General features: G+C 39.6%; 1 protein-coding gene across 8 annotated transcripts in view; it reads left to right on the forward strand.

Moving 5' to 3' along the window:
• Positions 1-1,183: 1,183 nt before the first annotated feature.
• The window catches only part of HYCC1 (hyccin PI4KA lipid kinase complex subunit 1), a 57,541-nt gene continuing 34,731 nt past the window's right edge, over positions 1,184-23,993 (forward strand). For 5 of the 8 annotated variants that reach the window (XM_067291598.1, XM_067291603.1, XM_067291605.1 and 2 more), the window contains exon 1: positions 7,319-7,395. The gene's annotated coding sequence lies outside the window, so the exon portion shown is untranslated. Of the gene's footprint in view, positions 1,218-7,290; positions 7,396-18,780; positions 18,879-23,993 lie in introns of those variants that run through there. The other 3 variants (XM_067291602.1, XM_067291599.1, XM_067291600.1) reach the window with 3 other exon arrangements.

Here is a 23,993-nt window from a genome sequence, read left to right on the forward strand (position 1 = left end):
TATCAACTATAAAAGCAGGACATGAATTTAGTAATAATCTATCAGAAAAGGTAAAAAAAAGATAACTAACTGCCTCATGTCAGTTTCTGATTTTGCTTCAAATGCCTAACTTTTATTACACATATATTTCTATTTCAGAATACTTATACACCCATTAGCAGTGTTCTCATAGTTATTCTAAAAGCATTTCGTAACACTGTAATTTAGCACTTTGGGTTTCACTTAAACCTTAAAACATCCAATCTGTAACCATTACTTTGAGAGGAAAAAGTGAGTGTGGCTGATCACAACCCAGAAGATAACTCATGAAGAGATATCACTCAATTCTCACTGTATCTCTGTCTTAAAGCAGGGTCAAGGATACCTAAACTGTTCTTAAAAACTGAGCTGATGGTAATTCCACAGTCTCTTGCAGCGATCTGGTCCTGTGCTTCACTGTTTGTACAGATAGAACAGAACCTCCCACCTTCTGTTTCCCTTGTTGCAGCTTAACCCCATAATTTCTTATCCTACACACTCTAACATAAACATCATCCTCCCTCTGGGTTACAAACCTTAGCAATATGGCCGAACTCTTAGCTTTTCCAGGGGAACTGCATGCAATATGGAGTCTTTGGATCACTGCTGGTTCTTTCATCCTCAAAGAGCTACAGCTGAGAGTAGGATGGGGTCAGGTGAAAAAAATGTTGCTCTCTAGACCTCCTGATACCGCTTTCGAAGGCAGCTTCCACCAGTTCCAAATGGAGCCAACCACTGTATATGTGCTAAGGGTCTACTGACAGGCCTGGAGCCAGGGTGTCCAAAGAGGACATCAGGCCTCTTACCCGGGCTAGCTGAAGACACACACCCTTTATAGACTTAAGTCTAATGCCCTGGTTTTGGGGCTGATGGAGCTACATCAGAAGGATGAGCTTCCATTATATATGTGCATGCATGCATTTCGAGGTCTTGTGATTCAAAGGCAAAGCTTGCAAGCGTGACCCAAGAGGAAGCAACAACAAAATGTCAGTTGGTAGCTTGGAGCTCAGCCCCACCCTCTGCATCAGCTAACCGCAGGCCAAGGGAGGAAGTGGCAAGTGCAACCAGGCTGGCCCTGTGCACACCAGAGGTTGGTGCCGGAGCTGCGCAGCTGCTCTGCTGCTCACCCCGAGCCCAGGCCACTAGGGCAGGGGGAAAAGGGCTTCTCACCGCTAGCATGGGGTGCCCTGGAAGGCAAGGTGAGCCACGGTTTGTTTTGTTCACTGGGAGGCAATTCATGAGCTAACTTACTGCAACTGTAAGCACCATCTTAAAAGGATATGCGGCTTTTGGGCTGACCAGGGTGTCTGACTGCCCCTGTAAGCTGAGCTGTTCCTTTTTCTGTAGGCCAGCAGCAGAACGAGAGACAGAAATACATACACTCACTAAACCATCAACATGCTCAGGCACATGTGGGCTGGGAAAGGAATTATCTATAGGAATAACAATTGGTAAGCATGTAAGGCCTGAAGAGCTGACAGTGATAGAATCCTTGAATTCCCTTATGTCATTTTTCTCATCCTTCCCCCCTTTCTTTCTTGGCATCTTCACCAGCTCCCATCACTCCTCCTTGTTTATGCAATGAGGAAAGGCCCCCACTTGGGCACCACAAATGGTTGTGGTCAGGAAGAGGAAATTCAGCTCAGCTGTGATAATTAAAGTAGTTGTGATACTTTAACTGAGCTGCTAATGTTAAGGTAGGGGTGTTGCATAAAATACCTGGTGGTCAGCAGCCTTTCTTTTAGCATTTCATTTAGCAGAGAGGGTGCAGAAAGGTGATATGCTGCAGGGCTCACGGGAGGCTCTATGCTGTGGTGGATTCCTGTTGCCTTTCTCCAGCCCTGCTCCCAAATGAAGTCTTTCCTACTTGAAATTCAGTCATGGTGTTGTGTAGTCAGCTGTACTTCTCATGAGAGCAATCTCCATGTGTTTCTCCTCTCCCACCTTTCCCTGACTGCTTGTTTCTGGGATTCTGGACTGCTCAGATGAAATATTTATGTCTTTCCCCTCAAAACTGTTAATCTTGTCAACTGCTGCATTTACAAACCTGCATATGTGTTTTTAACTTCTGTTTGATGATAATGTTTACCTCAGCCCCAATGCAATGTATTCTCAGGAAAGTGTGAAAAGAAGTAATGGACTTCTAGCTCTCAATAAGAATAGTTTATTCATTATTTATTTATTAGCATGTGGTTGCTATATATGCTTTTTAACTTTGCCTTTCAGCATGTTGGATGTTACATTAGTGGCACAGTAAGAGAGAGCTTTTTCTGTTATCAGATACCTTGCAGTAACTTCTCCTTAAAATCAAAATCAGAGGAGTTATTATGTTTTACTCTCTAATGCTGAGAACATCCTTCCTTAGTGCAAAACACTGATATGGAACATGTTGCTTAGAAAACTGGTATTCAAAAGCTCTATCAAGTCAAAGTTGTTTTTAAATTTGAGTTGTGTGAATTTAAACTTTTGGAAAGCCTTTGAATAGCAGAAAGATGTAATTACTTTGTTTTTAATTCTACTGTGGTATTTTTGTAACAAATATTTATCTACAATATTAGCAAATCAAGTTACAGCAGCCTTATACTAATGTATAAGATTTGCCAAGAAAAATTAAAAAAAGAAACCTAAGGCCTTTCTGCCAGAAGAAGTTCAGGTCAGCAAAAAGCATAAGATAAGAGCTGTCTTTATTTAGAATAAATAAAACTTATAATCACTTAAGCACAGGAAATGTTTTTTGAAGTTCTGTGCTATTGTATAGTTTTTTTTTTAATCTGAAGTTCTTTTAGAAAGATCTCTATTCAGTCAAATGATCAATAAAATGTTTATTGAAGCCTTCTTTTTTGATCATTTTTCATTTAAAGGGTTTTGTGGTAATATAAAAAAATCGAGGGTTGTGAGATCTTGTGATAATATAAGAAATCTGGGGCTGTGAGGTCTTAAGTGTTTCAGAGTCAAATAAATGTTAGTAATTTTTCACTTTGTTGGAAGATCAGATAAGGAACTTTCCACTAGAGCAATTTTCTGTCAAAATATGGATTTGATAAAAGTTAAAACTTTTTACAGGAATGTATCTGTTTCATTTATATTTTCAAGAAAGTTATCAAAATATTTTATTCATGGTTTAAACTGAAATATTAAGAGGAAAACCATAAGTCAAAACTGAACATCTGACAATGTCAAAATATTTTGTTTCAGTCAGTTGTTTCAGCTCTCCTAAAATAAAAATTGCAGAATCAGTGTTTTGTAGCAAGTGTTGACTTTTCACTTCAATTTAAAAGGAAATTTCAGAATATCTGCTTTTGTTCCTAGGTCAACATTACTTCCTGGACACTACACAATTTTTTTCAGTTGTTTTTTTTTGTTGTTATTAAAATTGTTCTGAAATATGTCAGACTAGTAGTCTCCAAACTGCTTTGCATTTGATACAAAGCTCTTGGAACTCTGCTGACTTGAGTGAATGAATTCACACTTGCTTGTTGTCCCAACTAATGGAATTATCAAAAGCCCTATAGGAGGAGAACGAGTCCTGGATGTTTTTGAAAATGCTAGCTGAATTTCTAATCAAGACTTAGCACTGCTCTTAATTCTGAAGTAAATTTTATTCCTAACTTAAAGAGAAGGGCTACTCCAACAAGGCACTCCCACTTACCTACCAGCATGCATTTACTGCAGTTACTGTGACACTGGAACTGTGACAGACTGCTAACAAAACCCCAGTTCTGCAGTTCTGTCTCCCTTCCTAAACAGTGTTCTCCTCAATGTCTCATAGGCTACAGATTTGGTATGAGATCAGATGACTGGAAATAACTGCTATTTTTTTCCCGAGGTCCAGATGCACTGTTTTTTAAGATGGCCTGTGTGTTGAGTTGAGCTTTAAAAAAAATGGTCACGTGACAGATTACGGTTGTTAAGTATTTATTTATGAATGATTTATATTTTTTAAGAAGCTTACAACCCCATTATAGCTTGCAATCTAAATATAAGAAATTAAAATGAAAAGCACAGACCAAAAATAGTCAAACAAGCAGAGGTTGTAGGTTCTGAATTATTTTCCTGAGCAATGAGAATATTTTATGAAATGTAAAGGAAATAGCTTCCTGGAAAACCTGTTTTTGAAACAACATTGAGCAGCCTGGGCTGCTGGAGAAGTGGAACAAAAGTTCTGATTCTCTGTGACGCTCCTCTTTATAGGGCAATTTGAAATGGTTTTCTAAAGGCAAAAAAACTGGTCACACATATAAGGCTAAAAGGCAATAAATGATGTGACATCTAAGCAAAGAAATATTAACCATATTAGTAAAAGGAAAATGCACGCAATCTTGGGCATTTATAATATTTAAGGCCAATGGGGTAAGAATGTTTGAAGCACCAAAATAGTCTAAGTATTAAAATCTATGGAAGTAATATATGCTATTTTCTTTTGATAACATGACCTGAAATTGTAGAAATGTCAGTAAATGTTATATGCTGCATGTGAAGTAATTGCCTTCCTTTTATTTGTATGTGAATCATTGCTTTTTCTAATTAGGAGAATCATAATGCATCAATAACAGTAAAATTAAAGGATCACTTAGCGTGTCATCTATGTCAGAACCCACATCAGTATCAGGATACAGCATTCACATCCAGTAGTGATTCTCCTTCCTGACGCTGTACGTGTGCTGGGACTGACGATACGATACCGTTTAACAAATTTGGTTTTAAACTGCTTCTGCACTGCTGCATCTCTACTCCCAACATTTGCTCCTGATTCCACCCTGCTCCCAGAATTGTAGGACCGAGCATTTAAACCAGAGCAGGGAACAGAACCATGTTAAAATAACTTTTTTTTTTTTTTTTGCTTGGTTATCTTCAAACTGAATCAGTTTGGCAATTCAGTGGATTGTTTGGTCACAGAAACAGGAAAGATCTTGGGAATAGGTACAACCAGCAGGTGGGGAACACGTTCTGATGGGAGCTACTTATGCCTGCACTATTGTTGGAAGAAATAGCAGTGGAAATGCAAAGAAACTTAGATACTTGATACACACAGTGAAAAAGAGGAGAAGCATTTTGGCTCTGATTCAGATGTATATTCTTTCTAAAGATAACATTTATTATGTCACTCATAAAGTTCCATTTGGTTGTTCCTAAGATTATACACTTTAACTGTCTCTCTTTATCTTACCATAGTTGAATAATAAAACTCCCTTACACCATTGTTGGAACTAATATCATCTTTCTTTTCAGGAAAACAGACCTATTTTATCCATTGTCATAAGAACTGATGTCAGAATGAATGTAGACTATAACACAGTGGGAGTATTATAAAGACAAATGATTTTGCAAGAAAGACATTTGTATTATAAAAGCAAATTTTTAATGTATTATAACTTGTATTATGAATGAGCCTTGAAAATAACCCATACATTTTATTAGCAATAAAATGATATACTGGATACCTATGGAAATGAATAATAAAACAGTGTAAGTCAAGATATAGCTCAGACAGAAAGACAGCAAAGTACATGTACTGGATGGCCAGGAAATCTTGAATAAATGCATAGAACCCTCCATTTTCTGAGGTGCAGAGCTCCACAGAAATCAGCAAACGTGTGTGTGAACACAGGTATCTACCTGCATGGAGTAGCACAAGATTAAGACTAGTAAAGTACGGAAGACTATGGCTTTTAAATGAGTAACTGTATGGGGCAATGCCTAACGACGGTAAGTGTTGGTGGATCTAATTCTGACTCTGTCATTACATGCTGTTTTGGCACTGACCAAATCACATGCTCCTTGCCTCAGTTTCACCACATAGCAATTAGATTACTGATTTATTTAATCTTTATTAATCCTGAAGATTACTGTAAGTATGTGCTTTTGAGGATTAAAACTTAATCCTCAAAACATAGTTGCAAAGCAAATGCAGTTATAACAAAAATTAAAAACCAAACTTCATTAAAAAAAAAAGTAGCTAATTACACTTCATTCAGTTTTATTTCAAATTAACCCTTTGGAGCAATACAAGTGGGAAGTCAGTAAAAAAAAGACTTCAAAATTACAAAAAGGGGAAAGGATTTATGACAGAAAAAGGCCATAGATTGATGTGCAATTAGGCTTGCCTGTAATTGCCCCATCTTCAGAGGGCTGATAAGAACACAATGTCTAAATAAATAATAGAAAGACATGCCGGATAAAAATTAGGAGCTTTTAAACTAAATTATGAGGTATTCTCATTTAAGAAATGTCACTTAAGGATTTGTCACTACAGCTAGTATAATCATCTTTTTGTCAGGGCTGTAAAAGTTAAAGACTTAATTTTGCTTTACATTCTAATTACTATATCATAATCCCAATTTTCATTTCCAAGCAATTATTTCAGGTGGGATTGGGGGTGGGGGGTGGGGGGAAATGTTGTTTAATAGGACAGAAGTAAAACAAATGCATCTTGCCCTGACTGCTGGCCTTGAACGTAAGCAATCACTTCAAACGTTTTGCTTGTAAAATACAAATCTAAATCACTTAACTTCCCCCCCCACCGCCCGCCCCATCGCTTGTATGACAGCGTTGAGGCCACGTGGGTGTAGCTTTCAGGCGAGTGCCTTGGGGCAGCCTCGAGTGAAGCACTCGGGATGCCCTCGGGATACAGCCCTTCCCAGCACTCCCAACGCTCCTAACGGTCACTTCTGACCACGAGGCTGATGTTTCCCGCCCAGCGCCGTCGCAGCGGCCGGCCGAGGCGGCCGTTGGCCAGGCGGTCGTTGGCGGTTGGCGAGGCGCTCGCCGGGCCCGGGCCCACACGAAGGAGCGCGGGCGCGGGGCGTTGAGGAAGCGGCGCCCTGCGAGCTGCCGCCCTCCCTGCCGCTCGCTGGGTGCTGCCGTGTGCTTTAGTCATGTTTCTGATTCAGCACCAACGGGGAAACAATGACTCGTCTTCACCCGTTCCCTCGGCAATGCTCGGGCTGTCGCCGCCTCTCACGCTGCCGGGCCTGCGAGGGGCTGAGGCACGGCCGCGAGCTGCGCAGAGCTCCGCGGCGCCTCCCCCGGTGGCGCCCGCCCCGCGGCTGCCCTCGCAGCGCGGCGGGGAGCCCAGCCCCCCTCGTGCCCCGCGGCTGACACAGCCCCGCCGCCCTCGGAAGGGGACACCACCACCCATTGGGGGAAAGGAGGGCGCGGGCTCGAACACCGCCCACTCTGCCACTCGATTGGCTAGTGTGACCGCGCTTCGTTTTTCTATTGGCTGCCGCCGCCGCCAGGCAGCGGCCGCTTGGGCGGTGCCAGCACGCTGCTCTCCGCCCTCGCCGCTGTCGGTCCTGGCGCGCGAGTAAGTCCGTGAGCGGGAGTGGCGGTGGCGGCGCCCGGATCTGTAACGGTGGCGCTGCTGGGCGGGCGGGGGTGAGTTTGAATAGCGGCCACTGGCGCGGAGGGAACTTTTTCCGCGCGGGGCTGGAGCAGCCCTCTTCGCCGCCGGGACGGTTGTGGCCGTTGGGCAACTAACAGCTGGCTGAAGAGAGCACCCTCCCGCGCCGTCCCTCTCTGGCGCCGGGTCCCGGGCGCCTCCTCCGCAGCGGGCTCCCCCGCAGGGCGCGGCGGGAACAGCCGTTACCCGGCGGGCGCGGGCCACGGCTGAGAGGGAGGGAGGAAGGAAGGGAGGGAAGAGACGGTCCGAGCGCCCCGGCGGCGGCTGAAGGGCGCTCGGGGCGGCGCTCCGCCGAGTTGCCTTGGCGGGGCCGAGGCGGGGGTAGGGTCGGTCCCTGGGCGCTGCCGGGGGCGCCGGATCCCAGCGGGCAGGGAGGGAAGCGGCGGCGGCGGCGGGCTGGGCGGCCCCGCGGGAGGCGGCGGTGGGGCTGCGCGCGCCCCCGGTCTCTGCCCCGAGCGCGCCCGGCGGAGGGCCCGGCGCGGAGCAGGCGCCGGTGGGGGAGCGGGGCCGCGGGCGGGCGCCCCGGGCAGCGGATTCCGCCTTTCCTTTCCTGCAAGTAGTCGCCGGGCCGGCGGAGAAGGCGCGTGTCGGTGCGCTTCAGGCATCCCGGCTGCGCCTCGCCGCTCGCGCGTGTCCTCACGTGTTGAGTCTCCTGCTCGGCTCCCGCACAAAGATCGGGGATGACGGAGGGAGGAAGCCGCGGTTTCGCGTGGCGGGGGGGGCTTGGTGCTAACAGCTCTGAAAATACTCGTGTCGCTTGACAAAACCTGGAAAAGACAGTTTGAAGTGCTGGCAGCCTGCGGCAGGCGAGACAAAGAAGCTGCTCCGGCTCGTCTCCCCAGAGCAGGAGGACACGGCGGTGCCTCAGAGCAGACTTTCTGCTCGCTCTACTAGCCCTGTGGGGCTGCTCATGGGAAGATTTAAGAAATAGTTAAGAACTGTGCTGTTTGCAGTGCCGTAAAATACACACGTTTTAACTGATCTCTCCTGTATGTTTTGTCTGCTGCATTGACTTCAGTGTACTGGAAGAGGTGTGTGAGAGGTGGCAGCAACAGTTCAAATTGCTGAGTTTGCGGTTGAGGTTCCTAAGTAGGAAGTGCCACAGACTGCAGGAGCTTGTGTCTGTGTAGGTTTCATTGTTCGTTTTCCAGCTGCATGCACGTTAAATTGAAGTAACGTGTCTTGTGCCTTTTGTTTTAAATGTAATGGTAAAAGAAGAGGGAACGCCCTGGGGACTTGTTTCATTCTCTGTAATCCTGAAAGCCATATTTGTTTCCCTTCCAACTGAATTTTAACTCTGTCCTGAAAAGCTCCTGAAAAGGGTTGCCTTCACAAGCAAAAGATTTTGAATACTCCAGGATAATACACACCTTGTTAGCGCTGATCTTCTGATATTTTTAATAAAAATTGCCAGTTTATTGAGAAGAATAGTAAATGGTTGCTATTAGATAGTTCTATTAGCTGCAGATTCAGATTTTTTTTAAAGGCAATTTGCAACAAATGACACTTTAGAAACAGTTTTATGTAGCAGAGTGTAGACAATATTGGTACTTGCTTATCTGCATTGCATTTAAAGGCTTTTCTGTTTTTTTTCCTCCTCCAAGAATGTTGCTAGACATTTCTTCCTAAAAAACTTGTTTTCAGAAGTTTGTACTTTTCACAGAATGCCTTCCTCCACAAACAAGTGCCTTGCTTTTATTTCCTTCTCCTCCTCTCCACCTCCCAGCAAGTTCTTTTATACTGTGAGAAGTAAGTAGTGTTGTAAAACTTATTCAAATTAACTTCCAGTCTATTTCACTTTCTGCAATAAAATATTTTGGGTAAGAATAATATACTTTAAAGTTGTGTCTTAGGTCCATCTTGCATTGTTCTTGGACTTATTTTCCTTCAGTATAAGGAGATAGCATGGAAATACCATCTTTGAGATGCAAAATTCAGCTTCTTCTCTTTTGTGATAATCTCTATGTGAGACACTGGCAGGATTTCTAATTGGGAGGGTGTGACAATTTTGAAGTTCAGTATTGCTTTGGATGAATTATTAGTTATGGTAGTTCACTTGCTTTTGGTGTTGAGCTGTTTTAAGATACAAGTTAAACTTACTCAAAGTTCTTCTGACAAGGAAAAAGGCAGAACGAAGGTGAACTTCTGTCATAGTTTCATGAATGGGAGGTTTTCTTTCACTCTAGAGAGTCCATGGTAGTCATGTTCACGGGCATAGCTGGATAGTTAAGTCACTTGTATTCTAATTTTGTAAGGACTCGTACTGTGAAGAAGCATATGCATAAGTTATTGCAAGGCCAGGCACTGTAAATTGTATGTACCATCTATATTATGGGGCTGGCTGTAAGCAGTGAGAAGAGACCCTGCGTACTGATGCAAATAGTATGCCTCTATTGAACTTAAAGATAGCCACTGAGTTAAAGTCTAATTCTTAGTACATGTTAGTGTACTATTTTGAATACCAAAAGCAATGTATTGAACCTTCTTGACATGTTCATGTCAGGAAATGCATTTTCATTAAATATGGCCTTAAGGTAAACATTAGATTCTCTCCTGACCTATGACTTATTTTAACACATGCTACATTAAAATTGCCTTGTTCTTTCTGGAGATTTACCCTATTATTAGTTACAAGTTGTTGGCCAATGCCTGGTTGTTTTAACTATAAAATAAATACACATTTTAAATCCCAATTTGACACTGTTTAGTTTCAGGTTGTATGGAAGATGCACAGTTTGAGAAATCTGCATGAATTGCAAGAGAAAAGTCACAGTTACCAGACTTTCCTTTGGGAGTTAGGGCCTGTGGAGTGGACTTTATATTTGAGGCTTTCAAATGAAACTCGCATGAGGCTTCAAGGCTTAAGTTGATGAGAATATTAAAAGGCAGTAGCACTTGGACTCTTATAAAGATCACCTGGTCACTCTGCAAGCGTACAAAGCCTCTGTTGGGAACAGCTTAGACTTAAACCCATTAGCTGGATCACCAGGTTTCATTCCCAAGCCTTTGTTTGGGCAAATACCCTCTCTGTTTAACCTGGCTTACTTTCTGTCTAGCAAATGCAAGACTGGGTCCAAAGCTTATACTTAAGTCTGCTGCAGAATATGTGCAGGTAGTTTTGTTAGCACAAACAGTGCTTAAATATATTGCTGCACTTATGTATTACTTATATTATTACCAGTTATCTTTCAGAAGTAATATGCATGAAGTTGAAGCAGGAGATCCTATCATGCTATATAGAAAATGAGAAGCATGACGATATGACCTTCACTGTGTGTGCTCTATGGTCTTTGAAGTTAGGAGAACTAATGTCCAGTTCTCTTAAGCGGAATGGTGGAGTACTAAATGCATATTTGCGAGTGGAGAATGTCTTTAAATGATTCATTAGGTATTGGAGTTAAAGCATTGTTTTATTAGCATCTGTTAATAGGAATTTAAATTGGATTACTTTCTGTTAAATACTTCTTGAGATAATCTTGGAAGGTGATAACAAAGTAGTGTCAGGATGAGGACTGAAATCTGTGTCAGATCACTGTAGCTGAAGACAAGAAGTACTAAAGTATGGAAGGTGGAAAATATTTCACATAGCAACTGCAAGTTGCTGCAAGGCAGTGTTCAAAGCTTCTAGGGTGCTCAAATTCGGTGGTCCTGTCAAGTGTTTTCTTAGTTCATGCGTTGACCAGGATCTTCCCTAGACTCTAAAGTGTTGTGATAAATGAACACACAGACATTTAAGATGAGGTACTTCCATGAGCTCTGAAGATCGTCTTTGTAAATAGCTGACATTTTAAATATCTGAAGTTACTTGGAAGCATTGGTAAAATTATAAAAAGCAAGCCTTCTATGAGGCTGAGAGGAAAAATGCTTGCTTCTGCATTTCTTCTTATTGTAAGTGATGCGAGTTCTATCAGTTAGTATTGGAACTTTGCTAGCATGCTGACTCTAATTCTTCTGAATTAGAAAACAAAATCTGAAAGATTGGATAGCTATAGTTTTCAATATACAACACATCACAAACGGTGCCAGATATGAAGTGTTTTCTTGTACTTCTCATGAAATTATTGTGAAGTCTTTGTCCTAATTAGGACCATGTTCAAGACTAGCAACATAAAAATAGTAGGTTGGCTTAGTCTGATAAGGTGGTTGCTATTTACAGCTATTTCTTTGGACTCATCCCCATGTGAACTTACGTGCACTGGTAGTCTGACATATTGCAACTGGAAAGATAGTGAATGAAGCAGCATATCTTGCAGCCCAAGTGAGTACTGAAATTGCCTGCATGTAGCCCGTTATTGTAGTTGTGGTGCCAGAAATGGGAGAATATTTGTGCTGGTATTTCAGTGTGCTGCATTAATGGCTCTGTTTATAAGGCTTCAGTGTATCTTCTAAATGTCATACACATTTAGAGGGGAGTGGGTTTGATAAAGGCTTGTTATCAGGACTATTATTTATTAGAACTGGAATCAAAAAAGCATGTGGAATTCAAGCAGATAGTTAATAATCTTCACTCCTCAGTATGGAGAGTGCCATGAAAAATGAGGGCATGCATGAATACATCTCTTACTTTATTTTACATGACCAGCATTGCAGGAGAGTCAGTTGCATATCATCTGACTATTAGGAGAAAGACTGGAAATGGGTTATCTTTCCAAAACAGATGTTTGCTTGCATTCTTCCATCTCTAACCCCTGATGATAAGAGATGCTGTGTAGCAAACAAAGTGTAACAAAGAAATTTAGGTAAAGGCAATAATAGCTGAGTAGTAAAACACACCTATTGCTGATGTGCATGTGTTTGCTTTCCATACTGATTGGAATAAGAGCTCTCATTCTAAATTTAGTGAAGGAAACTTTGTGTATTTTGGGCACTTTTGATATCTATTAAAGACAGCTGCCTTAATTAAGAGGTAAGATACCCTTTGCGTTTTGTTACTGTTTTCTATTTGGAAGCTAACCTTTAATTAAAAATAGCACAGTATGCTCTGAAGCCACACTGGATACTAATTAACTCACTTCAGTGCTTAAAGCCATGCTGTCTCCTAAGGTTTCCCACTGTTTGCACTGGATAAATATTTATGTTTCAGCAAGGCATTAACTTCAACCTGATGAATTGTGCATACTATTTTAATATTTTTGTTAATACTAAACACCATGATTAGGTACTGTACTTTTATTGCAATTGTTGTTTTAAAATCTTCAGTCTATGCAAAACTTTAATAGATTCTAGTGGGAAGATTTTTGATCAGTGATAGAGAATTAAGCAAATCTAATACTCAATGATTAAGCTGTCCAACAGTGTTACTATTTTACCCAAGTGAGGGATAGATAGCATAAGGACTTCATGAGTGTTTGGTTAATGGAAAAAAGCTGTATTGTAATCATTTTGGTTTGTCTTCAATTACTCAAATCTTGTTCTCATACCTAAAGACAACTGTTGTGTATTTTAATCCTGCTTAATATTAAAATATTTTCTATATTAAAGGAAATGATTGGGACACAGGAAAAAGTTTTGAGTTGACCTAACAAATATTAAGTGTGTTTAAAAGTTTTTAATGCCAGCCCCCCTCTTCAAAATTTAAGATAGTGTGAATATTTTCAGCCTATCTTGTAAGACATGCTTGTTATACTATATTAATATAACCTGTCTATGGAAGTAGACCATAGAGTTTTCAGGTACAAAAATTAATACTTTTTTTCCGTAGCAACACTCCTCCGTGCTTGTCGGCTGAAGGAAATTATGTAGCAGTTGTCCAAAGGTGAAGTAGGTCACAAAACCACACTGCAACTTTGTATGTTTTGTGTTGGGCTAAGAAGGGAAACTTGTTGGCAGTATAGGGAGGAGTCGCATTAGAAGGGAATTCTTTTGCTCTTGATACTTAGTACTAAATCAACATTTTAGTGTTCCTTCTAGCAACTTTAGACAGGATTTTGGTAGTGAGATTCTGAATATTCTCCTACAGCTTGTGGTTTAGTGGGCACATCTGGCTGAGCAAATCACTGGTCTGCTCAGCAGCATTTTGCGTCATTACTGTAATTGGCAGGTATTTTTACCATTGTGTTTTTTGTACTGTGATGAAATACTATACCTCAGGCGATCAAATTGTCACATTACTCTATGAAACATAAAGAAGAAGGCATCTATTTTGCAAAATACTTAATGATGTTGCTTCTAATATATGGGTTCCGTTGTTTCATCTATAATTGGTTGAAGATGGTCAAGACATCTTAAAGACTTGAACTCAAGTTCTATTGTCTCTTCAGCAACAGAACTTAGACTTTTTCTGCTTAATATAGCAGAACCGCTCTTCCAGTGCTTGCTAATCTAAACTACTCAGCAAATCTCTAACATGACACTCTCTCTGCTACTTTTAATTTCTTTGCTGCATTGACTTTTAGCATATATATTTTTTAAATTATCCTTTGTTTTATGCCAAAATATTAAGAGCATCTGAAGCATGTGCATTTGCACTGGTTACCTAAAGTTCTTGCTTGAGTGTAATAGTTACCTGTGCTGTGATATTATCCCAAACTGTTCATATTGGCAAGCTGTAACAGGAGATAAGTTTTATACCCTGAAACTTAGTTTAACCAGAAGAGATCTGTAAACCATGTAGTCTTATACATACATAATGCATACATTCATTCATTCCTTAAGGGAATCATGGAAATCTTTGATTTATTTCCCTTTAGTGGACTTAGATACTTTGTCTTGTTCTAGCAAAGGAATGGATGATAGTTCATGAAGCCGCAGTGATCCAGTGAAAGAGTGGAAAGGACTAAGTCATTTAACTGAATGATTCATAAATGCTTTTCAAGGTGGTAAAACACAAGTTGTGTATAAATTCAATTGCAGCATGGCATTAGGATATACTTGACCTCAGAGGAAGAAGGAACCCTTAAAAGAAGGTGCCAGCTTGTACAGAAGCTGGAGGAACTGACTAAAAAGTGCGAATAGGACATTAATTGAATGATGAAACTATCAGGAACCAAATGATGCCACATTTACTCTTTAAGCAGTTCCTTAAACATGCCCACTGATTTTAAATGATAGATGTATGATCCTGTTGTGTTGTGCACTTCTGCCTCTCCTGACTCCCCCTCACCTCCTCCTCGGAACAGAAGGTCACACTGTTGGAGAAGGGTGCATTTGCTGAGATTTTATATAGTATGAGTTACTCTCATATGATAATATTTCTGTGTTTTGCTTGTTTTTGTTTTTCTCTTGGTTCATTGCAGCTCCTCCTAACTGTGGATATGATAATTTTTAGGAATGTGACCTTTTGCTTCTTAGGGCTGTAAAGCTGTATTGATGTCATTCAACTCTGGTTCATTTGAGTCCACGGTGTCACAAATACATGTGTAGTCAATGACAGTTTCCATGTTTTGTTGTAATCACGTCTGCAGCTCAACTGATTTTTTCAGTTGCCATTTGTAAGCGGAACACACTAAATCAAGTTCCAAGGTCATATACTTCAGATTATTATATAAACAAATATTGAATATTTTGTTAAGCTATGGAAATACTTATCAGGCTCGAAATCACCAAGTCTGTGCTCCAACCCAGGGCTCTGAATGTTTAACTGAATATTGAAGTACTGATCACTTACACTCAGACTTACTTACCTAGCATTTCTATATAATGCTTTTACAAAATCATATCTGTATTGAGCACAAAAAATCTTGAGATTTAATGAGGATACAAATAAAAAAAAAAAAAGGACAAGCAAATTGAATGCATGCTTTCATATTTTTAGTCTTAAACCGTTTGCTGCTGTCTAAACAATATAAATTCATTAGAAACTTTCACTTAAGTTTCTGTTGTTACAACTTTGGAACCATAGCAAATTACTTGGTGATGCAATTTACCCTGGAAGTCTGTACTTGAATTTGTTCAAATAAGAGTCCCTCTAGAAGAATTCCTAAGCTATATAACCTCAGCTTTGTTAGATTTATATTTCTTGCTCTATATTGTAATTAAAAAAAAAAAAAAGAAATATAGGATAGTAAATTATCTGAGACTTCAAGTTGATCGTACATTGTCTGCACTAGAACATTGAAATTATATCTGCCAATAGAGCGTTTCATGTGTTAGATGTGTCATTTTCTGAATGAAACTGAAGTGTGGGTAGTGCTGTTAATTTTTAAAAATTTCAGTTAGTCATGTTTTTCTATGTTTATAATGTATGTAAACTGCACAGGGTTCTCTGTAGATGCTCTGAAATGCTTTTCAAACTAAAGTGTCCAGTCTTGTGAGTAAAATAGCCTTGTGGAAGAGAGATGATGAGGAAGGGAAGGGATGAGGAAGAAGATCAGAAAACTACCATGGGGCGATAAAGGGTACTTTTCCTGAAGCTGGTTAATATAGCGTTACTGGTGTGTGTGTGTTGATGGATCATTTAAATTCTGTAACTTAACAGGGAGCAATCACCAACCACTCAAAGCAAAACTGATGTACCCCTGTCCTGAAAAAATGCAGCTCTGTGTAGTGCTTTAGGGAGGAAGGGTTTTTTTCCTGTCAAAAGAAACTACTAAAATAGATGTCTGTGGATCCTTGCAAATCTCTCTGTTATAACATCTGTGATATATTCATAATAGCAGTGGTCGCACTCTTCTCCCAGGATCTTTGGGGAAATGGTAGAATGGAAGACTATATTTGGCATACAATACCTTAATTGAGGAAGCTAATCCTGTTGAGTTGGTGGACCTGGGTGATGGGAAATATCATAGCACTCATTTAGAATAAATGCTCATTTAAAATAAATGCTCAGGGAGGGGAAAATAAAATCAAGCCCTTCCATTGCAGTCATCTTTGATCATGTCTAATGATGCGGTTGCACTGTGTTGTAGGCCTACTCTAAGTAAACACACCTTAATGGTCATTCTTACAGTATACAAAATTATTCTTTAAAGCTTGTTTCTGGGACATCCAAATCACTGAGCTATCCCAGGACTTGCACTGAAAGTATAGTTTCATGCTTGTTTCAAATGCTATATTTTAGACTAAGCTATGAATAGAAATGCTTTGAGAGGACAGTTCATATTTGTGGGTACATTAAAACTCACAAAAACTCTCAAAGTAGGAGTCCAGGTTACAGACTGAACTCTTAATTGGGCACGTACAACTATCTGGCAAAGAAGAGTACGATTTCAAAACTGTGTGACAAAATTCTCTTTAAATGGTCTTAATGTTAATAATATTGCTTTAAAGCATTTTGAGAATTTATAACTTAACTAATTTTCAGCCAAATAAAAATGAGTCACTTCCGAAGCACCTGTAACTCTTGTAACCTAATACTCAGTCTGTGGAACTCCCCATGTTTTGTGGAGGCAGAAGCAAGATTTTGTTGAGATGAAGTCCCAAGAGCTGATACAAATTTCATGGTTTCTGGGCCTCCTGGGGCTTGTGTAGCATCTTGAAGTCACCCTCTGACTTGAGTAGGCATCTCTGCCTCTCCAAGTATGGAGCAGATACCTAGAATGGGAGTAGGAAATAGGCAGAATTTCCTGAAATGTTATTCTAAATCAGTGGAGTTGGGAAGTTTTGGCCCAGTGTTGCATTCTTAAGGTTGCTGCTAAAAAATGCTTGGAAGGTGAAGAGCCTGCTCAAACTCCTGTCCCTACGTTGTGAGCTGAGTCTTTTTCCTTCTGGTACAAGTCACTCGTGAACTATTTGCCAGATGAAGACTGTTCCACTTGCTCTAGTCAAAACTGCATGTTGTAAAAGTAGAAGGCATAGGTCTTGTGCCTTTAGTAGCTGATGCTCAGAGGTGAAGTACAGTCTCTTCTCAATTCTCTGCATGCTTTTCTTAGGTGCTGTTCTTAAGCCGTGGTGCAGCATCTACTTATGCATGCTTTATACTGTCAGTCTTGCCAACTGCTGACTTATTTGACACCTTTCTTTTTGATATGTGGCTGAAACTTTTGGCAAAAAAACTCTTAACTTGAAGACTTGCAATTTCCTTGTTTTTAAAGTTAGCTTGCAGAAAATGGACTTCACAAACACTAGATTAAATGAATTTCCCTGATAACTGCTAGTAAAGCTATTCTGTCATAGCACTGAAGTTTGAGGAGGCAAGGCAAAGACTAGACTTCATGGCATTGCTACAAAAATATTATTTTTTTTCTCTTGATAAGACAGCTGATTCAAGGCAACACTGTTAAAAAAAAAAAAAAAGCTGCAACTAATTATTCTTCCTCCATAATTTATTCTACTTCCTTATTTTAAATTTAGATCATCTTCTGGGTTTTAGTAAAACTTCTCAACTTCATAATGATATAGCATACTTTGGGCTTAGCGGAACTAGAGAGTATGAGAACAGTAAGTATAGTTTGCTTTGGAAGCTTATACAGAATTACTTGAAAGTGGATAACCTCTGCAGCACCGTGTTCTCTTATGAAAGTGTTAAGAGCACTGTGTCATATGCTGTGGTATTGGCTGCTCTCAGACACTCTTGACACAAGTTATAGGAGTGCTGATATATACAAAACAGTTTTTACTAAAGCTTTTTAGTTCTTTCTTATCACAGTACAAAGAAAATGCCTTTATCTTAATAGTATGTAACTTTGCTGCTAAAGCAAAAACTGAAAAACCTGTGTGTATGAGGCCACTTGAGTAGTATTAGCACACTGTTTGCTTTCACACATTTCTCTGTTTCATTTCGGCTATGTTTGGTTAAGCTTGTGGATGTAGTCCCTTTAATGTTGCTGTAATTTAAATCCTATTTCCTCATGATGCATGTAGTTACAGCTTTTTACTTTCATTTTCTTTGCTTATGTTAAACTCTTAGCTAAATTAGTCTTGTATAACTAAAAACATATTTTAAGACAAGATTTTTCAATCAGGCGTCTTTTTGTTTATCTGAGAGTAGCTGGTTTAAATTTTTAAGGAATGACAGATATAATAAGATGTAAATGAGTGTTTGCATGGGCTAAAACAAAAGAGGAAGCAAATATTTCAGCTGCTGAGAACAGGTGTTTTAAAATTAGTAGCTCTTATTTTAGTTTCCTATAATAAATGTAACTATTGATATATTACAGACAATAGAAAAAATAACATTCGCTTGATCTACTGCAAGTGAAATACCTTGAAACAGGCTGGGGCTTCTGAAAGCTGGAGAACGGGATGTAACCAGGCTAAGTTGCCTTACAGGTAGTCAGTTTTAATTGACCTTGCAGTTACCCAGTGTGGCAGTCCTGTGCTTCTGTGCACAAGGAAGCAAAGAAGACATGGTAAAGTAGGACTGAAAAAGTAGAAGTTTTCTGAGCTGTCTCCTTACTCCAGTTTGGCACTGTACTAAGCCTTAGCTGCTTTTGTACAGCTTTAACAATACAAATCTATTACTTGTATAAATGCAAGTGAATGTACCAATGTGAAATATCATTTCTGTACCTCGCTGAGTTGTTCAGTTGGCATGATTCCTTTGGTTGTCTTTGAAGAGTTATCTGCTGGCTGGTAAAGGGTAAGTACAAGGTCAGTTGTGTACAAAGGTGGTTTATAATTATTGCTTGCTAATCTGAAGTTAAGCAAATGTAGCTGCCAGGAGTCAAAGAACAGGATTAAAATATTCTGAAGTGTATGCTTATATGGCTCCCACCCTCTGCTTCAGATCTCAGAAAGCTTTCACCAGGAATGTTTTGGATCATGTGTGCCCAAACGACTGTTTAGCAGAACTGTAAATAGAGTTGTGACCTCAACTGTTGCTTTTTTTTTTTTTTTTTTTTTTCCTACTGACAGAGCTGGAAGATGTAGAAGGCTGAGTTATAGCTGGATATGCCAAGTATTTGTGCATGTAGGTTTCTGGGCTGCAAAGCATCAGTATTCTGTAGTGCTAAGAAATAACTGCATTTAAGGTTTTTTGGTTTTGTTTTTAGTGTGTGTATATGGTCTAGCTAATGTACAGGTTTTCTTTAGTATAACTGTTTTCTTTGTTTGCTTGTTAGACAAGCTGTTGACAAAACTGAAATTGAGGAGTATTGTCTTTGTTAGCCCTGTGATTTTAAAAACTTATTTTGGATATCATTTAGGAGGAGTTTTTCCATTTGATGGGTGGGTATCTATCACTTTGTCATATCCCAAGTATAAATCTTTCAAGAAGCATAAATGCACAAGGTCGAGAAATCTTATTTAAGTGTATGTCATGGAAAAGGCTGTTGACCTCTGACTTTTCAAGGCTAGTGTTCCATGTTCTCATCTAAACTGCAAGCTGCAAATCAGCTGGTTTCTTCTAGCTCTGATGGACTGGAAGAAAAAAACAAAGCAAAACAGAAAAACACCCTTGGCAACACGAGATTCAAATTGACTGCAATTTCGGTTCCTAAGACTCGGTAACTTTTACAAACCAGTGGAAACAAACATGTTCAAACCTGATTTCTTGGTAGAGGTTCACTACCCTAGATGTGAAGAAGACTTCAGTAAAACTGACCATTGTGGATCAGACCAAAGTTTCTTAAGCTTCTCTGTCTAATTGTGGCTGTTGATAGATGCCTAGGGAGAAAAACAGGATGTATAGTGATATAGGAAGTTGGGAGAGTATTCTGGGGGAGCAACTTCTGGCTTGGACTTCCTGAACTAGAGGAACTGCTTTTACACTTAACAGTTGTGGATGGATGCTATTTTCTTGAATGTGTCCGGGCTTCTTTATTAGGTGCATTCATGTTAACTTTTTGTGGGACATCAGACCCTGACATGGGACTCAACACACATTACATTTTTGGTAACTTCTTCTGTTTGTTTTGAGCCTATTACCTATAGCTTCATCTAATGTGTGTTAGTTCTTCTGTTGGGAGACATTGAGCAGCTGTATCTTGTCATTTTAAGAATTTGTTTGAGCCCGAGTCAGTGATGCTTAGTGCACCTATAGCTGTCTTGTTGACACTGCCTGCTTTTACACTTAAGGTAGCAATTAGAAAAGAATATTTGATACTGAGTCCTTGAGCACTGCTTGCATCATATATTTGAATAGAGCATGTGACTGTCTGAGACTTTGATCAATGGGTTTTTGGTTTCTTTCTTTGTGCAAGCTTGAAGAATGTCAGGAAATCAGACCTGGCTTTTGTTGTTCCTAAAACCTGTCAGAGTGGTTTCTGGAGTCCAGAGCAGCATCAGTTTCTTTTCTCAAGAGACTGAATAATTTGCTATCCGTTACGGACCTACAAGTTGATCTGCAGTCAGTATCTGCTTGAACAGTATAGGTTGAACCCTATTTGAAAATATATAATAAATGGACAAATTACTGTCATTAAAATATAATAACATTGTTGTCAGGAAACATATTAACCTATCAATATTAACATCAGGAAAATATGTTCTCTTCTTTGGTAGTTCACTCAAGAATACATTTGTCCGAGTGCTGTTCCACTTTCTGAGGCCTATCAGGGCCTTTGCCTCCAAAAGCAGCTGGGAGGGGAAGGGGTTCAGCAACATGAATTAGCATAGACTGTAGTCCTTAAGTGGACATGATGCTTAATGCAGAGCTGGTACAATTGTACTGAAAGTTTTTTTTACCACTTCAAAGGGTAGGAGAAGTTGAGTACTAGTTAACCGTTCCCTACTTTTTTAATGAGCTATTGCAGAATACGAGATCAAGTCACATGTACTAGGGATTTGGTCTCTTATGGGCCTGGAGCATCGTAACAGAATGCTCACGAGTTCACCTTACAAGCAAAGTAAACTTTTATTTCTGGGATGAGTTGACAAATTTGACTGGTGGTTCATAAAAATCATAATGTTATGCCCCAAACTTCCCTTGGATTTATTTTACCAAAGACAAAGGAAAAAATGCCTTTTTTTTGGGGGGGGGGCAAATAGGACAAACTTTCAAGCAGATGCTTTTCAGATTAGATAAGGTCAGAATGTATGCTTTTCCTCCTTTTTGGTGGTTCCCAGAGGACAGGACTTGAGCTGTTCTTGGCTCCTAGGGTGGTGTTTTTTTTCTCCTCCATCTTTCTGACTTCCACTAACTAATGCTTAATACTGTGAAGCAGTTTCACAGAACTCTAAGTTAGTTCTTCATCCAAGTCCAGCCTCCTGGTACTTGATCCAGATTTCATCTGCACGCATGTTCTGTGGATAAATTTTGCAAAGGTTAGGTAGCTTTACTAGAGAACAGGTAAGACGCCTATAGTGAGAATTTATTTTTAAAGAACAACCTGTGTGTGGTGTTGGGTGTGGTTTCATTCTAGGCTACAGTTTGATACTATTACATAAAAAAAAAAGAAAAAGAAAACCTCAAGTGACTGGTATGGAAAGCTGAAGTCATTTAAGTAGATGGATCCATTAGTAAGTTTGCCATTCACCTTGGCTTCACCTTCATAAGCTTGATGCATTACAGATATTTTCTCTATACTGAACACAACAAGTTCAGTAAGTTACTGGTGTATTTGTGCTGCAATGGAGGGAAGAAAAAAAAGTTATAGAGACTTGGTAGAAATCTCTTCTAAACAAGACTCACTTTTCAGATACGCTTGCTTGATATGTTATTCCAGATGTACCACTCATCTTGAAATGAGGCAAGAATTGATATCTCCTATGTTAGAGTTTTATTATAGTATTAGAATAGAACAAGATCGATTTACAGCTCTCCAAGGCTGCTTATTACTTTGGGAACAGATCCAGAGAACAGTCTTACCTCAAGCTGTATCAAAATGGATTGTAGACTTTGAGTGGAAGATAATAATAAGTTAGATTTATTCTTATTAATGTTAGAGCTCAAAGTTGCATCCACAGTGTGTCCTAGTTCCAATATTAGAGATTAGTAAGGGCTGTATGGCTTGTATGTTTACATTAAATAAGTGATCCATTAGGGAAGCTGTTTTGTTACTTACTGTTTAATGTAAATCCTCTTTCTTGCTGCTAATCCAAGTGAGATTCTTGTGAAAATACTCCAAAGTGCTTTTAACGCATGAGGCTAAAACACATGAATGGATTTGGCATGTGTTAGCTGGGCTGCAGTAGCTACGCATGCTTTCATCATAGGGTAAATGGGAAGTAATGTGATATAACCTGTAATGAAAGAGGGTTGCCTAAAGCTGCTTTACCTCATATATGATATAAGCTAAGAATGTATACAGATGTCTTTAAAAAAAGTTAGACGGATGTGTGATAATCTGTTACTGAAACTCATCACAGATAATTTTGTGGTATCATTTGGATCTTTGAGACTTGCTCCTCTTTGCCCTAAGGGAAGACTGTTACAGCATCAAAATGCCTCTGCCTCTTAAACTCTTGGAATGAGGAGTGTGGGGATGTTCACAGCTGCAGATGAATTTCAGTCAGTGCTGTTTGATTTGTGGGGAGTATATGGACAAAAGCAATTTGTTTTTCACTTAATTCTCAAGCTCCATTCATCTGAACTCCCCACAGGAGACCAACAGGAAGAGGCCAGGGAAAAAGCCAGTTTATTCAAAGGGAGTTATTTGCTGATGTAGCTTGAAACCAGACTCTCTTTTTGGGAAGATGCTGTGTAGTGCTTGCTGTATTGTTTGAATTTTAGTTACGGTTTTGGTAGTCATGTATTTACAAAGTACACTCTCAATATAATTTTCAAGTATGGTCACTTTTAGTAGTGTGTATCCACTTTATTCACTTCTTACTGCTTTGTTCTATAGTGACTGGGGCACTTAATGCTTATTCTGGCCTATATCTTGCAGTTGAATTCACTCAAGTGGAAGTGTAATCCAGGCATGCATTTCTTCTAATCCTGTTGGAATTTGTTCCATAAAATGCTAACAGATGCTATAATTTAGGCCCTATATTGACCTGCTTAATTTTCAAAAATCAATTTAAGTTAATTTTTTGTATGTACGTGAACTTTGTAGAGACTTCAGAAAAACTACATGGAAACTTGTTAATCCTGCCTTTAGAACAGTCCGCTTGCTAGAATGGTCTATACATTGTTGTAGTTTAGCTTGGTTTATTATTTAACTAGCACAAAATGCAGCAGTTCTCAACAAAACAGTAGATTGTTAGCCCATTTTAATAGACCACACATACCCGATATGTTTAGAATTTTGTGTGTGTGTGTGTGTGTGTGTCCCAGGGAGAGAACAGTCTAGCAGAGAATCTTACTCTCTCTCTTCAAGGAAAAGAATTATAAAATTAGATTTCTCATTTGTGACACTAGTATATGCGTATTGCTGTGAATGTATTTGTGCTTGAAGTTAAACAGTGCCTTGAAAAGGGTATATGCATTTTTATGTGTGAAGGGCATAAAAATAAGGGTAGTCTGTGTCTTCTGTATATCTCAGCTATCTTAACTCTTGATGGAATGTTTCAGCTGCTTTAAAAATCAAAGACCTGATCAGCAAAACTTATTCCTGTTTATTTTGGTTCGTCTTTTTATAGCTTTTCACGTCCAATGTTCATGCTTTTGCCTGGCATGCCAGAAAGAGACTTGCTTTAAAATATATAATTAAAGCTTCAAGCGTTGTCCTTTGTGCAGTAGATAATGCCAGCCAAGGATGCTTTTATTACTTCTGCTGATCAAATGAATCCTGTGTTCTCTGGAAGTCTTTAATCTGAAAATAATACTTAATGGGTCAGTAGAACTAAGTGAAAATTAATTTATCAGTTTGGT

This window comes from Apteryx mantelli, chromosome 2, assembly GCF_036417845.1.
Source record: "Apteryx mantelli isolate bAptMan1 chromosome 2, bAptMan1.hap1, whole genome shotgun sequence".
In the NCBI taxonomy this organism is placed as follows: Eukaryota; Metazoa; Chordata; class Aves; order Apterygiformes; family Apterygidae; genus Apteryx; species Apteryx mantelli.